The sequence below is a fragment of the Macaca nemestrina genome, chromosome 13 (assembly GCF_043159975.1).
Source record: "Macaca nemestrina isolate mMacNem1 chromosome 13, mMacNem.hap1, whole genome shotgun sequence".
Lineage (NCBI taxonomy): Eukaryota > Metazoa > Chordata > Mammalia > Primates > Cercopithecidae > Macaca > Macaca nemestrina.
In genome coordinates this window covers 19,359,724-19,381,582 of record NC_092137.1, presented here as the reverse complement: position 1 = coordinate 19,381,582, position 21,859 = coordinate 19,359,724, and the positions used below count along the sequence as shown (strand labels likewise).

At 37.4% G+C, this 21,859-nt stretch overlaps 2 long non-coding RNA genes across 2 annotated transcripts; both read right to left on the bottom strand.

Moving 5' to 3' along the window:
- Positions 1–4,214: 4,214 nt before the first annotated feature.
- LOC139358021 (uncharacterized) lies at positions 4,215–6,733 on the bottom strand. Its single transcript, XR_011612224.1, has 3 exons — positions 6,222–6,733; positions 5,755–6,134; positions 4,215–4,375 (listed from the first exon to the last, which is right to left on the bottom strand). It is a non-coding gene; the product is annotated as an uncharacterized lncRNA (long non-coding RNA).
- Positions 6,734–12,543: 5,810 nt separating this feature from the next.
- On the bottom strand, positions 12,544–19,539 carry LOC139358020 (uncharacterized). The gene is made up of 4 exons (XR_011612223.1): positions 19,462–19,539; positions 14,664–14,753; positions 13,063–13,149; positions 12,544–12,660 (listed from the first exon to the last, which is right to left on the bottom strand). It is a non-coding gene; the product is annotated as an uncharacterized lncRNA (long non-coding RNA).
- Positions 19,540–21,859: the final 2,320 nt, after the last annotated feature.

The window sequence follows — 21,859 nt, the reverse complement described above, 5'->3', positions numbered from 1 at the left end:
GGGTAACTGTGCACAGCAGGTTTGTTACATATGTATACATGTGCCATGTTTGTTTGCTGCACCCATTAACTCATCATTTACATTAGGTATTTCTCCTAATGCTATCCCTCCCCTTGCCCCCTACCCCCCGATAGGCCCTGGAATGGGTGTGTGATGTTCCCCGCCCTGTGTCCAAGTGTTCTCATTGTTCAATCTCCACCTATGAGTAAGAACTTGTGGTGTTTGGTTTTCTGTCCTTGTGATAGTTTGCTCAGAATGATGGTTTCCAGCTGCATCCAGGTCCCTGCAAAGGACATGAACTCACCTTTTTTTTTTTTTATAGCTGCATAGTATTCCATGGTGTATATGTGCCACATTTTCTTAATCCAGTCTATCATCGATTGACATTTGGGTTGGTTCCAAGTCTTTGCTATTGTGACTAGTGCCACAATAAACGTACGTTTTTACACCAACTTTGAACAAGTTGCTTCCTTTGCTGTGGTTTGCTGAAAATTAATGAGCAATTTCTGTTTACTCTTAATGAACTGAATACCTCCATTTGCTCTGACTCCTCTTGAAACTCAGCCTGAAAGCTTAGAACTCAGTCCACCCAACATCTCAGATTTCACTATATAGGTAACAGACCCCCCTCCCCTTATAATAATAAGAGTTATTAATTTAAATGCTCTTCATACTTTGGAGGAGGGTATAATTGATACTTATATTAATGGCACAAGGGGAGAGAAATGAGTGCTCTTTTCTGTTTAAAGTCCACCAAAGAACATTTGTGAGATAGAGGGAACTTGGTAAAGAAGGTAATTATGGGAATGTCTAATTTTCCAGGCTGACCAGATTGTCCAGATTTCCAATTCCTTGCTAGTAATAACATTCATTAATGCCTCTCATTTACTACTGTCACCCAAATTAATTTTTGAAATATGGAGATAATCTCAGCTCTGTTCTTTGCAATTACAAACGTCTCTCCACCATAGTTCATATAGAAAATTTAATTTAAAAATAACAGCATTCCAAATACATAAGTATACAGGCTATGGTTTTGAAATTATGACTTAAAGGAAAAATTTGCCCAGACAAGTTTTAAAAAAGCAAGTCACAATAAATAATGCAGTTTTGGATTCTAATCCAAACTGTAAAATAAATATCTATGAGCTTACACTGATATAAATAAATGACTGAGTAAAATAAGTGAGGGAGAGAAGGCAAATGTCCCATGAAGAATTCTAAATAACGTATGTAGAAATTCTGCCCTCAAGCAGGGAAGCCTAACTCTTCACTCCTGAGGTCTGAGCTAAAAAGTGATTAATAGTAACTTCTTCCAAAGAGCACAGTGTTGAAAGGAGTGGGGGAGTAATTTTACAGTGGAAAACACGAAAAACATCACCTTGCCAAGTGATAAAAATGAACATCAACAGCGATAGTCACGTTTCTAGTACATATTCTTAACATGATGTGATACAATTGGCAATTCACCTCGGTGGCCTCCCTGCGATAACCATAATCCCAGTTTAATCATAAGAAAAAACATCAGAAAAATTCCAATAGAAGAGCTGTGTTAGGCCATTCTTGAGTTGCTACAAAGGAATACCTGAGGCTGGGTAATTTATGAAGAAAAGAGGTTTAGTTGGCTCATGATTCTGCAGACTATACCAGCATGATGCTGGCATCTTCTTGGCTTCCAGAGATGCCTCAAGGGACTTTTACTCATGGCAGAAGGTGATGGGAGAGCAGGCAAGTCACATGGTGAGAACAGAAGCATGAGAGTGAGCGGGAGAAGAGGTCACACACTCATAAACAGCCATATCTCTGAGAATTCATTCACTATAGTGAGGACAGTACTAAGGGGATGCCGCTAAATTATTCACGAGAAATTTGCTCCCATGATCCCATCACCTCTCACCAGGCTCCACTTCCAATACTGGAGATTATAATTCAACATGAGATTTAGAAGGACCAACATCCAGACTATATCAAGGGCATTCTACAAGACACCTGTCCAGTGTTTCCAAACCTGTCAATATAAAAAAAGAAAAATCTGAGAAACTGTCACATAAACAGGAGCCAAAAGACACATGACAATTAAATGTGGTATGGTATCCTGGGTGGGATCTTGGAACGGAGGAAGGACATGGGGTCAAAACTAAGGACATCTTAATACAGTATGGCCTTTAGTAATAACAATTTACCAGTGTTGGTTTATTAATTATGACCTACGTACCATAGTAATGTAAGACGTTAATAGTAGGAGAAACTGGGTATGGGAGATATAGGAAGTCTCTGTATCACCTTCACAATTTTTCTGTAAATATAAAACTCTTCTAAAGTAGTTAATAAATAAAAAGTTTATTTTTAAAAAATCAAGTCACCAAAAATGTATTGTGGGTCTACTTATGTAAAAACAAACCAATTCTAAATTATGCATGTGATATATGTCAATATCAATACAGATACTTGGAAAGATCCAAAAGAGGGCATGTCTAGTTACTGACTTGATTAGTTCTAGAGGAAGGAAGTGAGATTTTTGGATAAGGAACACTTAATGGGACTTTTATTTTTACTGTACATAGTTACAAGTTTTGCAAATATGTATGATATACATGTATTATACATATATAATATTTAAATATGTAAATATGTATGATATAGTTATACATATAATTAAAATTAAACATGAAAAATGAAAAGCACTCAAGTAAAATGAATATGTTTCTAACCTTAGATCTTTTTTTTGCTCTTAAAGCCAAGTGTAATGGAGACAGTAGCCGTGGGGAGATTGAGTACAAGTAACTGCAGCTCTTGATCTGAAATCTCTAAAAGTATCCCTATTCAGTCCTTCAGCAGACCCATACTTCTCTCTCCAAAGTTAGACTGGCATCCTCATAAGATCAGATCATGTTTTGAAGTATGTAAGAAAGGTTATGGGCTACTTGGTTTGGGTCTTTCCTGTGAGGATACTTCAGCCTCAAGGGTTTCGTTTCTTAAAAGTGAACTGAATTAGTTTGCATCTTAGAAATTAGCCAAAGTACCAGGAATGTTTCTAGCTGGGATGATAGCATTGTTTGGCCTCCCCAAAGCCTTACTCAGCTCAGCTATTCCAAATTGTCAATGGCTTCCTTCCAGAGTGGCTGGGGCTGTCTGAGATGATTTCGGAGTCACTTCAGGGGCACGTCACTTTCCTACAAGTGCAGATATGAAGCCTAGAAGAACTGATTGTTACAATAGGTTCCAGTTACAATAGACTTGGCCTTGGCCACAAGGTGGATTGAAGGAAGGATAAATCAACCCTCCTCACTATGGGGCTGCTGAGAGGCAGCCCGCAGCCCATCAAGAGTGTGATGAACTTGAATCCAATCAAGTCTGACATCCAGATTGAAAGGGTTTCTCTGGGAAAGGAAGATGGTGACATGTAGAAATGGTATGGCAGCAGGAGTCTCTGGAAGGGAGAGTTATTATTATTGTTATTATTATACAATTGCCTTTATTAAAGGATACCTGTTCAGGTTGAAGCAGGAACCTATCCATCTCTGTTACACTCTTAACAATGAAGCCAGGGATAGCCCATATAATATAAACAAAGTTTCCCAGTTGAGCAGTCAAAGTCTGGTTTGAACCTTTTACTCAAATTTTATTGTCTTGGTTTCCTATGACTGCTATAACAAATTACCACAAACTTGGTTGCTTGAAACAACACAGTTTAATTCCCTTCTAGTTCTGGAAGTGCCAAGTCTGAAACCAGTCTCACTGGGCTAAAGTCATGGTGTCAGTAGCACCGGTCCTTTCTAGAGACTCTAGGTGAGTGTATTAGTCCATTTTCATGCTGCTGATAAAGATAATATCTAAGACTGGTCAATTTATAAAGGAAACAGATTTAATGGTGAACTCACAGTTCTACATGGCTGGGGATGCCTGACAATCACAGTGGAAGGCAAGGAGGAGCAAGTCACATCTTATGTGGACAGTAGCAGGCAAAGGGAGAGCTTGTGCAGAGAAACTCCCTTTTTAAAACCCATCAGATCTCGTGAGACTCATTCACTATCATGAGAACAGCATGGGAAACCCCCACCCCCATGATTCAGTCATCTCCCACCAGGTCCCTCCCACAACATGTTGGAATTATGAGAGCTTCCAGATGAGATTTGGGTGGGGACACAGAGCTAAATCGTATCAGTGAGAATTTGCTTCCTTACCTTTTCCGGCTTCTAGAGGTCACCTGTATCCCTTGTATTTTCTGCAGCTCAGGGGCCACATGGGTACCTAGGCCTTAGCTCTCACCCGGTCTCTGGCAAGACCAAGTCTAGACAAAACTTGCTGTTGAGAAGGGGACCCTCACTCTGCACCAGGTTTTAGTCTCTTTAGTTCGGGACTCAACAGATCCAACCTGTAGGTTAGAGACATAAACAGACAAGGTTGAGGAAGGCAAGTGCCAAGGCAACCCAGGTGCCCTATGCGACTGACTTGCCAGGGAGAGTAGATCCTGGGTCTCATTTTGTTCTCCTTCCCCAGCATCCTCAAAGCCCTGCATGTTATCTTAGTAATAAAACCTCAAATTTTTTAGCACTGTTATTTCATTGAACTTACCCAATTTCTGTGCCACAGGTATTATTACTTTTCCTACTTTCCAGATAAAGAAATTTGGAGAGGGAAAGTGACCTGCTCAAGGTTACTGCAAGCAACTAGTAGTCCACAGCTCAGACTGCCTGGTGCTCTCAGATCTCACCATAAGAGATGTCAACAATTTGAATATCTGATGCATTTTCAAGAGGAGTGGAGTTATTGCTCATATTAATAGCAAAAGAGGAGTGAATGTGTCTTCTTTTCCAGATAAAAGAAAACCAGACAAAAAAAACACCTGCATACAAATGCTCACACATGGGACCAGGCATCCCATTTATCATCACTGAAAGGTGCCTGAACCGCAAAAATCTTTTTGAACAATAAGCTTGTCCTGGAATGTTGCCCTTCTTCACAATAGTCTTCAGGGCATAAGTATTCCCTGCAAGCCCAGAATATTTTAATGCATGTTTTATATAACCAGCCATTAGGCAAATGTTCTAAGTGACTCCAGTAAGCTACTTTTACCATATATAACCTGCTTTTTATAAAACAAGAGTGATTAAGAGCAACAACATAAATCAGCTATTTAACCCACAAAATTCCATTTTGTATAATAGAATTATGAGAGTGTATGTTTCAACAATCTATTAGAAGAACTTTCAACAATCTACTAGAAGAAAAATTGCTGCCTTGAGTATGTTTTTTATTCCTTCCTAGTGTCTATCACAGGAGCTTGCAACAAAGTAAATGAAATGTTCAGTAAGTGTTTCACCCACCAAATGTAGTTAGCAACACCTTCATTAGTGTAAATATCAGTTAGCTTCTAAATGAGATGTCTTTCTTAAACACCTATCATAATGTTACTTTTCATTACACGTAAGATGCAGATTTTTAGCATGTTCAAAGTTCTTTGAAATCTGGCTCCAGCCCACCTTGCCAACTTCCTTCCCTACATACCGCAACTATATGATATTGACTTATCCCTTCAAAATGCTTGAACTTTCTTGCCTCCATGCTTTTGCTCATTTTTGTTTTTTTCTACCTAACATGTTCTTTTTCCCTTGTCTGTTACAATCCCTTCACAACCAAATTCAAATTCAATTTCCTCTGTGAAGCCATATCCAATTGTTACTACTCAGAATAAACTCTACCCGATCTTTGGCCCGGGTTATCAACTGTGTGTAGTTCTAACGTAGCACTTACCACAGTCTGCTGTAGGTTCCAGTTAGGTGTGTATATTTTCCTCCACATTCCACCATTCTCTGCTTCTTGAAGACACAGTCTCTTGCCTTGTGTTCTTTTGAATTTTCCAGTTACTAAGAGAGTCACGTATGTTAAATGCTCAATAAATATTTATTTAATGCAGTGGTTTTGGAACTGAGCTGATGTGTTAATAAAGCCTCTCACGTGGTTCCATTGTGGGCAGAGATGAGCTTTAAGGTCTGTTAGCTGGAAGGTAGCCCTCCCCTAACTCACAGTTTTTCCCAGCCTTGATCACCCACATCTCTGAAGACAAATCCTTGCACCTGGAAAAGTTTTGACTTCACCATGACTTTGAAGTGAACTTTAACTTCTAAAGAAATCTGTGATGACACAAAAGGCAGGTAAGATATATAGTTGAGAGACCAGCCCCTGCATGTGGAAGTGGTTTGTTGCACTCTGGAGTGTACCTGTGGAAAAGGCAGTCTTGAAAATAGCAGATGCTCCTGTTCATACACATGCAGTTCACTGATTATGGTGTGCAATCACTTCTCAAATTCAAAATCAGTTGTCTTCCAGACGTGTTTCCCTTAATCAGGTCTGTGATGCCAACATATGGATTGGCAGACCGTACCTGTTATGCAGCTTTGTGGAGGCTTGCCCTAGGCTGTCATGCCTAGCTTCCTGTCCTCCTGTGTTTACAGGTAGAATGGGTAATGTTTCTCTATGCCAGTACAGCTAGTTCCTATGAAGCAAGACTACTGGCCCTATGTCACTGGTTAAAACATGTATTACTGGGCTCTATCCCCAGAGTTTATGATACGGTAGGTTTGGGATAAAAACCTGAGAATTTGCATTCCTAAATTCCCAGGTGATGCTGATGCTGCTGGACTAGTGACCACATTTTGAAAACCACTTCTCTGGAAACAAGAACAAAAAGAGAATAGAAAGAAAAATAATTGATTTGATTCTTAAAGTGGTGTAGATTAAGGTTATAATTGCTTATAAAGGCTATGAGGAGAGAGGAGTGGCTATGATTCTTTTCTTTTTTCTTTTTTGGAGACAGAGTCTTGCTGTGTCCTGGCACCCAGGCTGGAGTGCAGTGGCAAAATCTTGGCTCACTGCAACTTCCGCCTCACAGGTTCACGCAATTCCCCTGCCTCAGCCACCTGAGTAGCTAGGATTGCAGGCAGGCACCACCACACTGAGCTAATTATTTTGTATTTTTAGTAGAGACGGGGTTTCACCATGTTGGCCAGGCTGGTCTTGAACTCCTGACCTCAAGTGATCTGCCCACCTCAGCCTCCCAAAGGTGGCTATGATTCTTAATGTTTCAAGAGCTGTTTCATGGCTAGCCAATGTTACCTTTTAGCGACAAAAAATAAGGAGTAAATGTGTATATGATTTGTACTATGAGCTTCTCTGAGATATGAGTGTGTGGATGGAGTTATGCTGTGAGATGAGAATTTAAAAGACAATTATATGTCTCTGCTACAGAGTTTTTTTTTTGTCACAAGTGTGAAGCTTTATCATATAATAAAACAGTCTTTTCTAATAAAAAAACCAACTGTGCTTAGCATGATCCTTACCAAACACATAAAGCTCAAGGCCTCTGCCTAAACCTCTAACAGATGGAAGGCTCTTAGCTGCCTCCAGAAGGTGTTATACAATGAGAGTGAATGGAGAAAATATAAAACAAAACAAACAAACAAAAACTGTTTCCCTGACTTACAACTATCAGTGTTATCTACTGTTTGCATCAAGTAATAACTCTCCAGTAGGACATTAAATAGGTGCTTAAAAAAAAAAAAGCCCAAGGACAAAAGATTATTCAACCCTGTGTTTTCTTAATAACCCAACAGAACTCATCACCTGCCATAGTCCCAGAAAGTTGCAGTCACAGGCTATGACTGAAAAGATTAAAAATGAATCTAAGAGATGATTCCACCATCACGAAGTGACACTTTATTTTGTGAATACAGGAAAGGCAGAGCTGGCAAAACAAATGCTAACACAGCATTAAGGGAGAACAGGAGTACAGAGAAGCAGGTGGTTGGAGAATCAGATTCCTGTACAGAGTAAACACTTAAGCTGACGCCAACACGAAAACGAGGCAAATCCTTAGAATTCTAGTAACAGAAGAACAGGATTTAAGGCTTTACAAATGTTGGACTGATGCTTTTCTAAGTCTTCAAATTCATTTTTTTCAGCTTTTTCTTCCCAAGCTTGTCCTTATAAATATCTAGCCTGATCTGTTCTATCCAGTAGCACATGGAGATATAAGACAGGATAGTAAAGGGCTGCACTTTTTAACACCAAACAGCCAGGGACTTTGGGAGGGTGGTTTCTATATCTCGGCTGGCCCCATCCAGGCAGACACTGAAAAAAATACGTACTAGGGGCAGGGAGGAGAAGAGTGGCGCCTACAAGGAGGACAGGAGACACATTTACTTAGAGCAGTTATGTCTCTCAGGTAAACTCCCCAACTATATAAAAGTTGGCCACTTAAGAGTTCGGTGGGGCTGGGTGCAGTGGCTGATGCCTGTAATCCCAGCACCTTGGGAGGCTGAGGCAGGCAGATCACTTGAGGTCAGGAGTTCGAGACCACCCTGGCCAACATGGTAAAACCCCGTCTCTACTAAAATTATAAAAATTAGCTGGGCCTTTTGAACCCAGCTACTCCAGAGGCTGAGGTGAGAAAATCACTTGAACCTAGGAGGTGGAGATTGCAGTGAACCGAGATCACACCATTGCACTCCAGCCCGGGTGACAGAGCATGAATCCATCTCAAAAAGAAAGAAAGAAAGAAAAAAAACAGTTTAGTGCTATCCCTGGAGTCAGGAACAGTGGAGATGCCCCATCTCCTACCTCCTTTTTTTCTCTCTGCAGGGGGAAATATTCTTGTGCAACCCTGATTTAAGAGATTCTCCAGATCTCTTTGTTTTTCACCCAGCAAAAGATATAAGATCTTTTAAAATTGCACTTTTTTAAGTACTAAAATGTTCTTTTGAGGCCCCTTTAGGGGAGATATTTAGATATTCTTTCTTTTATAATCCAAATTCTTGTCTGTTAAATGCAAGAAAAAAATTCTAAAAAATAATTTTTAAAAAGATCCAACTTAAATACATCTGGTGAAACTAAGCATAATTTATTTTAAAATTAGATTAAAAATGTTTACAGTGCTTGTCCCAACTTTTCTAGGTGTTACAACAAGTAAACACTACTAGATCAAATTTAATTTGGTTTAGTGTTTTAACCAACTTACACCTTGATTTTCTTTTTTCCTTAAAACAAGATTTACTCCAGTATGGGGCGGGGCGGGGCGGGGGTGGTCTTAGAAGTGTTAATTTTAGCTTTTCTTTTCAATGCAAACACATGCACCAAGACACTTTCTTATTGTAAACTGAGTTAGATAAACTTTCAGTGTAGCTCTGCTTTATTAAACCAGGAAGTTTATACACCCTAACAAAAGGAATATGTATTTCCATTTCATGTTGGCATCAGTGGCGGTACTGTGTATAATGTTGTTAGTACTGGTAGCTGGAATTCTCCATGGGAGATAGATGAAAGATGAATGACAATAAAAAGGGTATCAGAAACTAAAACAAAATGTGAGATGGACTCTAGAATCAAGGGCACTATTTATTAAGGCAGAAACTTGGGATTTGGTCTTCCAAGCTCAGAGGAGACTGAAATTGGGGCTCCCTAAATAGCACAGCAGGTAGCAGGAGGAAACAGGACAAGCTCGAGGAAAGGAAGGGTTTCCCTAGATTCCAGATCTGCAGGGAGAAGAAGTGCTTTATGGAATGTGCAGTGCTTTATGTTATTGTTCAAAAGTAGTTTTCTGTATAATTTTGAATGCCAGGGAAATGTGTTGGTTTCGCTCCTGTTTAGGGGACTGAATGATACAAGTTATAGTTCAGTCAAGTTAAATTAAAGAACGAACCCATGTCGGAGTTGACATTTGATCCCTATAATACCAAGTCTTGTTTGATTCTTCTAAATTATTTGTGTTAACAAAGGTGATGTTAATGGCTTCCGCCTTCCTTTTCATGCAAATGATAATTTTGTCTTTGCCAGTTCTGTGCCTGGAGTTGTTGCACAGATTTGGATAATGAGGGAGAAGGAGAAGCAAAAACAACCAAACTAATTTGATGGATTTACACTGGAAGGACAGAGAACTACTTGCAGAAGAGGAGACTAGATTATGAAAGTAAGGGGAGATGGGCAAGAAAAATGAAGTCTAGCTCAGGACAAATTTGGAGAAAGCTTCAGAGTACATTTTGAGAGAGAAGGACAAAGACTAGAATAATTCATTTTGCTGAGATGAGAAGGACTTAGGGATATAGACAGCAAAGAGGATTTCAAATAATTTTGTGCTGGATCATGTATGCTGTGAAAAGACTCACTCAACATTCCCAGCAAAATCCCAAGAGCCAAGCACTCTTCTTCCTTGTTTTCCCTATGAAACCCTTTGCTTGTTTTTCTTATGGCACAATTGATCAAGTCTCATTCGGAAATATTTTTCCTTGCATTTCCAGGGAGTCTACTACAACACAAATTCATACAAATCTGTAACAACCTCCCATTGCCATCAGTTAGGATTGCATTTGACTGCATATAACACATAATCATCTTCAGTGAGTTTATTTTTTCCATGTAACTAGAAGTCTAGAAATGGGCAGATCTGGGGAAAGTGCAATTTCTCAAGGAAATATTCCTGTCTTTAGGATACTTTTTTGAAGATGGCCATTTCACCTTTAGATATTGAAACTGTGTTCCAGATGGAAGAAGGATGAAAAGAGAAATGAACAGAGGCATATGCCAGATGAGTCTATCTCTTTAACCAGAGAAACAACAACTTTCTATATCTGATAGACCTTCCCTTAAATTTCTACCACAATCATGTCACCTGGCCAACCCCTAGTTGGAAGTGAACCTGAGAGACAAAGCATTTTATATGTGCACATTACTCCCCCACCAAGCAAAATAGAGCTTCTGTAAATACAAAGAAGGAGGAATAAGATAATGAATATTCAGTAGGCTGCTAGTCATGTCTGCCACTTTTCTAGCTTGCTACATTAAGCTGGATATACAGATGGAGACTGGTAGACACTTATTATGTTCTTCCCCCACACTTACATCTATAAATTTGTAGTCTGTTATCCTCAGTTTTATACTTTTTATGTCTGTCAAGGTATCCTAGATAGTATTGCTAATTTTATATATCCTGTTAACTAGACCAAGCTGGAGAAGTCTGCCTTTTCCACCAAACTGAGACCTTTATGCCAATCCAAGAAATATATGAAAAGTTGAAAAATTCAGCCAGAATATTTGAATATATCAAGAAACCAGTAGATATTCTACAACTGAAATATATAATACCTAAGATTAAGAATAAATTAGATGAGTCCAACAGCAATTAGACACAGCAGAAGACTCAATTATTGAACTCAAAGATAGGTGAATAGAAAATATTTAAGTTTAAAGACAAATATTTAAACAACTGAACAAACAGAGCTTAAGAGTTGTATAGGATCTCTCCAAAAGTTCTAATGCATATTTAATTGGACTCCCATAAGACAGAAGAGAGAAGAGGGCAGGAGCGATAATCTAAAACATAATGGTTGAGAAGTTTTGAAATTAATGAAATGTTTCAATTCACAGATACAAAAACATCAGTGAAGCACAAGCTAAACATAAAGAAAGGAGACGTAGGCACATCAAGTCAAACTACAGAAAAATTAAAGACAAAGATAAAATCTTAAAAGGAGCCCAAGAAAATAACTGCCATAGTAGTCTCTTAAACTCAATACAAATTTATTTCAAAAAGGAAAGGAAATTAAAGTTTTTTCTTTGTTTTAGGAAAACAAAAATTAAGAGAATTTATGACCAACAGGTCTGTACTAAAAGAAATAGCAAAGGAAATGCTTTGGAAAGCTCAAAAATTATCCCAGCAAGACACATGAAAATGCCATTTGAAATAAAGAGAACTAACTGGAAATGATAAATATGTTGGCAAACATAAAGTAATAGTGATGGTATAGGCAATAGTAGAAATGACTCAAAAAGTGTAAAACAAAGATGCTTGATAAAGATAATCCAAAGATGGAAGGAGGTAAATGGACTTAAAGTGTTTTAAGTTATATTATATATAGGAGATTATAGGAGAAATGATAGAGGTAAACATTTTTATTAGACTTTAATAATTTGAAAATGTAAGTTGTAATTGCTTGAGTAAAAAAATAGAAAAATATATAATTAGCAAATGAATAGCAAGGAAAATGAATGATAAAAATATCTGATTAATCTAAAAGAAGGGAAGATACCAGAATATAATACATATTAGTAAATTAGAAATCAACAGTAATACATAAATATATAATATATGTATAAACCCAGTTTAATAAAGTAAATGGACTGAATCTTTTAAGTAAAAACATTATAGTACTAAATTATTTTTAAAAAGAAAAAGTCTCCACTGTTGTACTTTCAAGAAAAAAGCTAGTATGAACACAGAAATGTTGATACACAAAATGATGGAAAATATCCTATGCAGGCTGGGTGTGGTGGCTCACGCCTGTAATCCCAGCATTTTGGGAGGCTGAGGCCTGAGAATGTTTGAACGTGGGAGGCAGAGATTGCAGTGAGCCCAGATTGCGCCACTGCACTCCAACCTGGACAACAGAGTCAGACTCTGACACAAACAAACAAACAAACAAACAAACAAACAAAATATCCTATGCAAACACTGACCAAAAGAAAGTTGGTATAACTATGCTAATAACAGACAAAATAGGCTTTAAGACAAAAAATATTATGGAAGATATAAAGGATATTTTCTATTGGCAGAGGGATTACTTCAGCAGAATGGCATAATCCTAAATCTGTAAGCACCCAATAACATAGCTGCAAATTATATAAATGAAATTTACTAACAAATAAAAGAATAAATAAATCAACAGTTTTACAACTATGGTAAAAAGGTTTTAACATATCTCTCTTAATGGTCTCTATCAATCAGGCAAATTATAATCTGCTCCCAGACAAAGATTTAGAAAATGTGAAAAACAAAATTAACCAACTTGACCTAAAGTCGTATATATGACCTAAGTGTCATATATAGAACACAGGACCAATGTTGCCACATTGACATCTTTTCATTCTAACATGACACATTTACCAAAATAAACAATAATGCTGGCTTATGAGGAAAGTCTTAAAAAAATCTAAATGACTGAAATTATTCAGAATTGGTTCTCTGATATCAATGAATTAAATTAGAAACCAAGACCGGGTGTGGCGGCTCACGCCTGTAATCCCAGCAGTTTGCGAGGCCAAGACGGGAGGATTGTTTGAGGCCAGGAGGTCAAGACCAGCCCGGACAAGACTTCATCTCTACAAAAAAGGGAAAAAAAGGAATTAAAAACTAATGATAAAAAAGATAACTTAAAATATTTAATTGCCTAGAAGTTAATAAGACACTTCTAAATAATTAATAGGTCAAAGAAGAAATCAAAATTAGAAAATACTTTGCACCAAGTGATTATGAAGATAAAACTTATAGTTTATCACTTGAAGCTAAAGCAGTACTTAAAGAAAAATTTATAGCCTTAAATCATATATCAGAAAACAATGAAGATCAAGAAATAATAATTTAAGCTCTATCTTTAAAAAACTATTAAAAATTATAGTTAAGGAAACAAAATTTAGGAAACAATAAAGATAAGCACATAAATCAATTTTTTAAAAAGTACAATAAAGTTAATAGTTAGTCCTAAATTTGATTTTTAGAAAGAGATAAAGAAGTGATAAACCTGCAGCAAGACTGGTCAAGAAAAAAAGAATAGAGAGAAAAGACAAATTACCAATATTTGGAATTAAAGAAGATATCTCATTATAGATCCTACTGATACATTATTTTCAAAGATAAAGGTATTGCAAACCACTTTATGCAAATGGAGTTGACAATTTGGATGAAAAGGACAAATTTTTCAAAAAATACAACTTACTACAGCTGAGAGATAAAGAAATAGAAAACCTGAATATTTCAATATCTATTAAAGAAATTGAACATTTTATTAAAACCTGTTACTCCACACGCACACAAATGACTAGATGGCTTCCAAACACGTAAAGTAAATAGAACATAAATCTTATTCAACTTCTGCAGAGGGTAGAAACTGTGGGTGTGCTTGGCAGTTCTTTTTATATATCTTTAATACCAAAATCTGACAAGCATATTATAAGAAATAAAAATTTCAGTATTATCTTCCCTGTGAATATAAATGCAAAAATTCTAAACAAAATATTAGCAAACAGGATCAAGCAATATATTGAAAAGGATAATATATCTTGACCACTGAGTTGGATTAATTTAAGAAAGCAAAAGAAGATCAACATATTAACAGAAAAATGAGAAAATCACATAATTTCAATAGATGTAGAAAAGGCATTTTATAAAATTGAATGCCTTTTCATTATCTAAACTCCAAACAAGCAAGAAATACTCTGATTATAAATATCTATTTTTAAAAACATACAGCAAACATCATACTAAAGGTTGAAATAGTTTCAGCTCTTCCCATGAGTTTGAGAACAAGGTGGGATGCTCCATGTACCACTTCTATTGAACACTGTACTAGTGGTCCTTCCAAGTGCAATAAATAAATAAAAATGTGCAGGGAAAATAAATCAAAGTCATAAGGATTGGAAAGGAAAGATAATGTTATTTTATTCACAGCTGACATGATTGTGTACTTTAAAAATTCAAAGGATTTTAGTGACAAAAGCTTTAATAAGTGAATATTGCCAAGTGGCTGGATAGAAAATCAGTATACAAACATTAATTGTATATCTATATACCAGCCACAAACAGAGAGAAAATAAAATACAAAATATATACCACTTACAACAGTAACAAAAAACTTGAAGTTGTGCAAATGATGTCCAAGAATCCTACACTGAAAACTGCAAATCTGCTGACAGGAGTTTAAAAAGACCTAAGTTAATGGAGAGAGAGATAATGTTCATGGTTTATAAAGCACACTATTGTTAAGGGGCCAGTTATTTTAAAATTAATCCAAAAGTATTAATGGCATTAAATCCCAGACAAAATATCAGTAGGTTTTGTTATAGAAACTGACAAGCCATTTCTAAAATTCATATACAAAGGCATTAGAGAAAATAAGGTAATTTTAAAAGATAAACTTTCTATTTTAGAGCAGTTTCAGACTGACAAAAAATTGCAAAGATAGTACAGAGAATTTCCTATATATCCCATACCTAGTTTCCCTGATTAACATCTTACAGTAGCATGACAGCTAATAAACAAATATCAATACATTATTAGTAACTGAAGTTCACATTTTATATTCAGATATCACCAAGGTAATTTAAAAGCTGGAGGTTTTACACTATCAGATTTCAAGACCTATTGTGAAGCTATTGTAATTAAGACAGTGTAATTAAGACATTAGCATAAGCATAGACAAATTTACCAATGGAGCACAATGGAGAATAGACAGTCCAGAAATGAGCTCACACACACAGTGACCTGATTTATAGTCTATTCTATTGTTCTATCCAGGTTTCTAAATATATTCATTAGCTCAAACTTGAAAATCATTTTATTCAGGAATCCTATATGTTTACTTTTCAAAAAAATCTTATGTGTTTACTGAAAGAAGTAGGTTAAAAATCACCCTCTCCAATAGCCTTTTTTGGTTAAGTTTTTGTTTTTTTAATAATTAAGTTATACTAAATTGTATGTATTTTGTTGATGTTTGGATAAAAATGTATTAGTTAATAATTGTTCATTTCTTTGTTCCTCTATGTTATACACTGGTGGATTTTCTCAGTTTTATCTTCCAAGGAACTGTTCTTTCTTCAGTTTCTCCTGTCTATTCTTTTTTGAATTCTTTTATTTCAACTCTAATGTTCTAATGGTTTTTAATGTCTACCTTTAATCTTTCATAACTTGTAATTCTTCCAGATGTTAGTTCCTCCTTTGGCTTTTTGAGAATTTTAAACATCCAGTGTTTATTTTAAAGTCTTTTCCAAATACCTCAATCATCTCTATATTGTCAGGAATAAACAGTCCCATCTGCTGGTTCTTTTGACGCTGAAGTCCTTTCTTGGCACTGGAATCCTCATACATCTTGCTTCATTTCTTTCTCCCCTCCCATCTACTATTGGAATGATCACATTTTTTTAAAATTCCACCTTGTCTTGTGCTCCCTTGGGCTGGAAGTTTTATTTTACATTTTTATTTTTGAGATGGTTATACTCAAATTTTTACCATACATGATTAATTTTAAAATGTCAAGTGGTGTCATCTCCACATTCACAGCAGATTTGCACCGCTTCAAAACTACATGGGAACACTTAAGCCTCCAGTCATGTTGGAAGCTTAACTAGTAGTGAACTTTTCCACAAACCACGAACAGCTAGAAAACTGGGTAAATATGTGAAATAACTTTCTGGAGATTGGGCAATCTGCTGTACAGTACTGTGTTCCCTAAAAAAAGGAGAGCCATGAAATGAAACTAATGAGCATCCCGGCTTTCTCTCTGGGCATTTTCTGTCCTGAAGCACAGGACAGAGAGGAGTGGGACCTAAGCGGAGCATGGAGGTTTTGCTGCACTGAGAGATTGGAGGACTGAAAGCTAACACGGCTGAACTCTGATGAACAGAATACTATAAGGAAGGAAACCACAAATGGTTTTGCAGAAATCTGCTGTTTTAGTCCATTTAGGCTGCTATAACAAAATTCCATAAACTGAGTAGTTTATAGATAGCAGAAATGTATTTCCCACAGTTCTGAAGGCTGGGAAGTCCAAGATCAAGGCTCCAGTAGATATGGCATTTGATAAGGACCTGCTTTCCAGTTTGTAGGTGACAACTTCTTGCTCTGTCCTCACAGGCTGAAAGGGGTGGGGGTGGGGGGCTCTCTGGGGCCTTTTTCATAAGGGCACTAATTCCATTCATGAGAGTAGAGTCCCAATCATCTCTGAAAAGCCCTACCTCTTTTTTTTTAAATTTATTTATTTATTTTATTTATTTATTTTTTTATTATACTTTAAGTTCTAGGGTACATGTGCACAACGTGCAGGTTTGTTACATATGTATACATGTGCCATGTTGGTGTGCTGCACCCATTAATTCATCATTTATATTAGGTATATCTCCTAATGCTATCCCTCCCCCCACCCCCTCCCCACAATAGGACCCGGTGTGTGATGCTCCCCTTCCTGTGTCCAAGTGATCTCATTGTTCAGTTCCCACCTATGAGTGAGAACATGCGGTATTTTGTTTTCTGTTCTTGCGATAGTTTGCTGAAAATGATGGTTTCCAGCTGCATCCATGTCCCTACAAGGGGCACGAACTCATCCTTTTTTATGGCTGCATAGTATTCCATGGTGTATATGTACCATATTTTCTTAATCCACTCTGTCACTGATGGACATTTGGGTTGATTCCAAGTCTTTGCTATTGTGAATAGTGCCGCAATAAACATACGTGTGCATGTGTCTTTATAGCAGCATGACTTATAATCCTTTGGGTATGTACCCAGTAATGGGATGGCTGGGTCAAATGATATTTCTAGTTCTAGATCCTTGAGGAATCGCCACACTGTTTTCCACAGTGGTTGAACTAGTTTACAGTCCCACCAACAGTGTAAAATTGTTCCTATTTCTCCACATCCTCTCCAGCACCTGTTGTTTCCTGATTTTTTTAGTGATTGTCATTTTAACTGGCGTGAGATGGTATCTCATTGTGGTTTTGATTTGCATTTCTCTGATGGCGAGTAATGATGAGCATTTTTTCATGTGTCTGTTGGCTGTATGAAATGTCTTCTTTTGAGAAGTGTTTGTTCATATCCTTTGCCCACTTTTTGATGGGGTTGTTTGATTTTTCTTGTAAATTTGATTGAGTTCTTTATAGGTTCTGGATATTAGCCCTTTGTCAGATGAGTAGATTGCAAAAATTTTCTCCCATTCTGTAGGTTGCCTATTCACTCTGATGGTGGTTTCTTCTGCTGTGCAGAAGCTCTTTAGTTTAATTAGATCCCATTTGTAATTATACTACAAGGCTACAGTAACCAAAACAGCATGGTACTGGTACCAAAACAGAGATATAGACCAATGGAACAGAACAGAGCCCTCAGAAATAATACCACACATCTACAGCCATCTGATCTTTGACAAACCTGACAAAACCAAGAAATGGGGAAAGGATTCTCTATTTAATAAATGGTGCTGGGAAAATTGGCTAGCCATAAGTAGAAAGCTGAAACTGGATCCTTTCCTTACTCCTTATACAAAAATTAATTCAAGATGGATTAGAGACTTAAATGTTAGACCTAAAACCATAAAAACCCTAGAAGAAAACCTAGGTAATACCATTCAGGACATAGGCATGGGCAAGGACTTCATGTTTAAAACACCAAAAGCAACAGCAGCTGCCCTACCTCTTAATTCCATTACTGGCGGTTTAGAATGTCAACATATGAATTTTAGGGAAATACAACCTATTCCATATTCCATATTGTTTTTCAACCATAGCATCTATGCAGGAAGGGATTCCCTTAATATTTTTCCTAAACACTGAGCTGCATAGGTAAAGCAAGATGCCATGAGGGCAAGGAAAGAACAACTACTGACATTTGTGGGTTGAATAATTCCCACAGCTCACATAAGTCTGGGAGAATTTTGTGTTCCAACTAGCCAGAGTGGAGAGACCTTGCGGAAAAGCCAACTGTTCAGTATAAATTTGTTTCTTGAATAATAACTCTTAATAAGTAGCCTACATGTGCAACTCTCCTAATCACAGAAATCCCACTGCCTCTCCTTTGTTCGTCCATAGTGTTGATAAAATGGTGACAGTTAGTAAAAGACACATTCACATTTGTGATTTCTGTTGCCATCTGCACACAGTCAGTCCCAAATCATTTACCCCTTCTGCCCGGACTCAGCTATCTATTGGACATGTCCACTCACAAACATCACAAACACCTCAAATGAATAGAACTCATTAAATAATGCAAGAATGAATTAAAATAACATACAATGCTATAATATTATAATTTACTAATTGTTTCCCGTGTTTGTTTTATCTCTAGCTATATTGAAAATTTTTGAGGCTGGTATCTGAGTTTGAGTCATTGCCACTTTCTGTATCCCCTTGAACAAATCACTAAACCTCATTAAATGTTTAGTTTTGTCACTTATGTACTAAGACCACGTATTTCTCAGATTTATTTGAGGACCAAAATTTAAATAAGCAGTGTATATTAAGTGCTTTGTAAGTTGTGAAACATAATAAAAGTGTGGGGTATTATTATATTCCAGCATTCCCCAGAAGCACGTTCCCCACACCTGCAACTGTACTAGGCATGTAAAGGGGTCTCAGTAAATGTCTGGATATTGATAAACTAGACTGTATGATGAAATTGGAGAACCAAAAATCACTAGTAAGAGGGCCTGACTTTATTCTCTTCTGTACCACTGACTTCCTGTGTGACGTGGGGCCAGTTCCTCGCCTCCCTGGACTTTTTTTTTTTTTTTTTTTTTAATCCAGATAACATCTAAGAATCCTTTCTGTCCCCATGGCAGGCAGTTCTTAATAAAAGGCTTAGTTAACCCCGCTTTACAGATTTCAAAACCAGAGTCCAGTGGCCCTTCCTATCTGACACCTTACATTTACCACCTTATAGATGTTCCATTTTCGTTCTGTATTCCACTTCCGTAGCTCTCTCAGGTGAAGATCTGGCATGTGATAGTGAATTCTCCATTGGAATCTCCATAACAAAGGGAAAACAAGAGTAGAATTCTCTGTAATCCCACAGAACTCTCTGGCAATGCTAGTTCTGGCCTTTCATTCCCCATTCCTCACAGATGGACAATTGAGAAGACATAGCCAGTTGGCTTTTTTAAAAAGCTAGTCAACAAGTTTCTTGACGTAGCAAGTTGCTTTTCTTTCTTTCTGTCAGCAGGGAAGGGCGGGGACATGTTTCTCTCCCAGGCGTGAGTGGCTGTCCATGTCTACCTTTATATACTAACCTTTCAAGGCTCACATTGGGGTCCATTCAATCTTGGCTGCATCCACCTAGATGGTCAGGGATCAACTTTCTGTCTGACTTCTATTTGCATTCAAGGCAGAAATAAGGGTCCCATGGGCAAAACTTTTTTACTTTGGGGCTGTTCCCAAAAATTAAGTTGCTCTAATACCCAATAACACCAGATAAGGAACAGAGCACTCACAGTTGTTCCCTGACCTTTCACCTCCTAGTGGCCATCAGCCAGTGGACTGCAGGGGCCCCGAAGGCTGTGCAATGAAGCATGGCTGCTAGGGTCCTCTCTTCAATATTTTTAGATCCACCATAAAGTAAACTGCCTCAGGATGCTGCCTTCCCCCTGCCCCTCCCAGGACTTCCAGAGGACACTGCTGACATACAGATGGCCCTTGAACTTTCCTCTCAAAACTGCTGTTTCCTAGCAACTCTGCTTTTGAACTTTTCCCATGGCCTTTGAAGGTATCCTTTTCTTTGCTCTGTTCTTAAACTTAAAAGCTATAAAAATTTGCAAAACATTTTTTCATTCAAAGGCAAAATAATAATTTTTATGCACATAACTTCTCCCCTTACACATCCTATCTCTATATTTACCAACTCTCTTCTCTCTCAGGGACATTTTCTGCATTAAGTGATCTGGAATTTTTTTCAGAACATAGAGCAAAGCAGAAAGAGGAAAGAAAGCAAGAGAAACAAAAGAAAGAGAGAAAGAAGAAGGAAGGAAGGAAGGAAAGAGGGAGGGAGGGAAAGAAAGAGAGAAAGAAAGAAAAGGAAGGAAGGAAGGAAGGAAGGAAGGAAGGAAGGAAGGAAGGAAGGAAGGAAGGAAGGAAGGAAGGAAGGAAGGAACTGCATTTAGATTTTGGCCCCAAAATGCCAACCCCCCAAGAAGCCTAGGTTCTTAGCTGCAGAGTGTCCTAACACATTGACCCAAGACACACATTGACCCAAGTGTGTCTGCACCCAAGCCAGAGGCCCCACATTAATTTAAATCTGGCAGCAGCTTCAGCTGTTCTTCATGAGCAGAAACAGAATTCTCTTTGGGGATCTAGACCTAGGAATTTGAAACCCATACATTTCTAATGTGGATGGCAGGCTGAAGTTTGTGTGGGACAGAAGGGGGTCACAGGTGTGCAGAGAGATGGAAATTAACTGGAGCCTCCTGAATAGAGTGGAATGTACCAGAATTAGCCAGAAGACTGAGTGCTCCGATGTGGCCATTATGCTTTAATGGTGGAGAGAGAGATGGTGAAGAAATAAATCCTTGTGCAGGCACTCCCTGCCTTACAATATGCACTACTCAGTGGTTGGGTACCTTTGTGCATTGTATTCTTTATTATGTAAGAAACTTGTAAACAGAATGTGAGCCCTTTTAGAGAAAGGGTCAGTATCCCCCTCTGTTAAACAGAGCAAATATATTCGGACTTTATTTAGTATATGACACTTTCCATTCACTTCACACACACACACACACACACACACACACACACACACACACACACACACAACATTTCTAATAAAGGTAAAAACAGATTTTCTATTATAACCGTGATATATTGCCGAACTCAGAAACTAAGGTTGTCACCAATGACGTAATAGGCAACTGTCCCTCCCCTACCTGAACCTGACACATAAAGCTTTTTCTATTTTTAAGTAAAATATGTAACACCTCGTGAAATTTCTTGAAAGTATTTCTAAATGTTTTAGGCAAATCAAGTTATCAAAACTAACTCCAGGAAAAGTAGAAAATGTGCATAGATAGTAGCATTGTAATCAACATAAAAAGTTGTTAATGAACTATGCCACCCAAAAGGAAAATGGCCATGGACCCAGAAATTTTCCTAGTGAATTCTAGAAAGCCTTCAAGAATAGACTATTTTCTATCTAAACTGTTTGAAAGGGTAAACATAAAGTTCAAACTTCCCAATACATTTTAAAGGCAGGAAAATTTTAAAGCTAAAATACAAAATACATCAACCTTATTTGTGAATGAAGGCTCACAATTACTAAATATAATATTAGCTAATTAAATTCAGC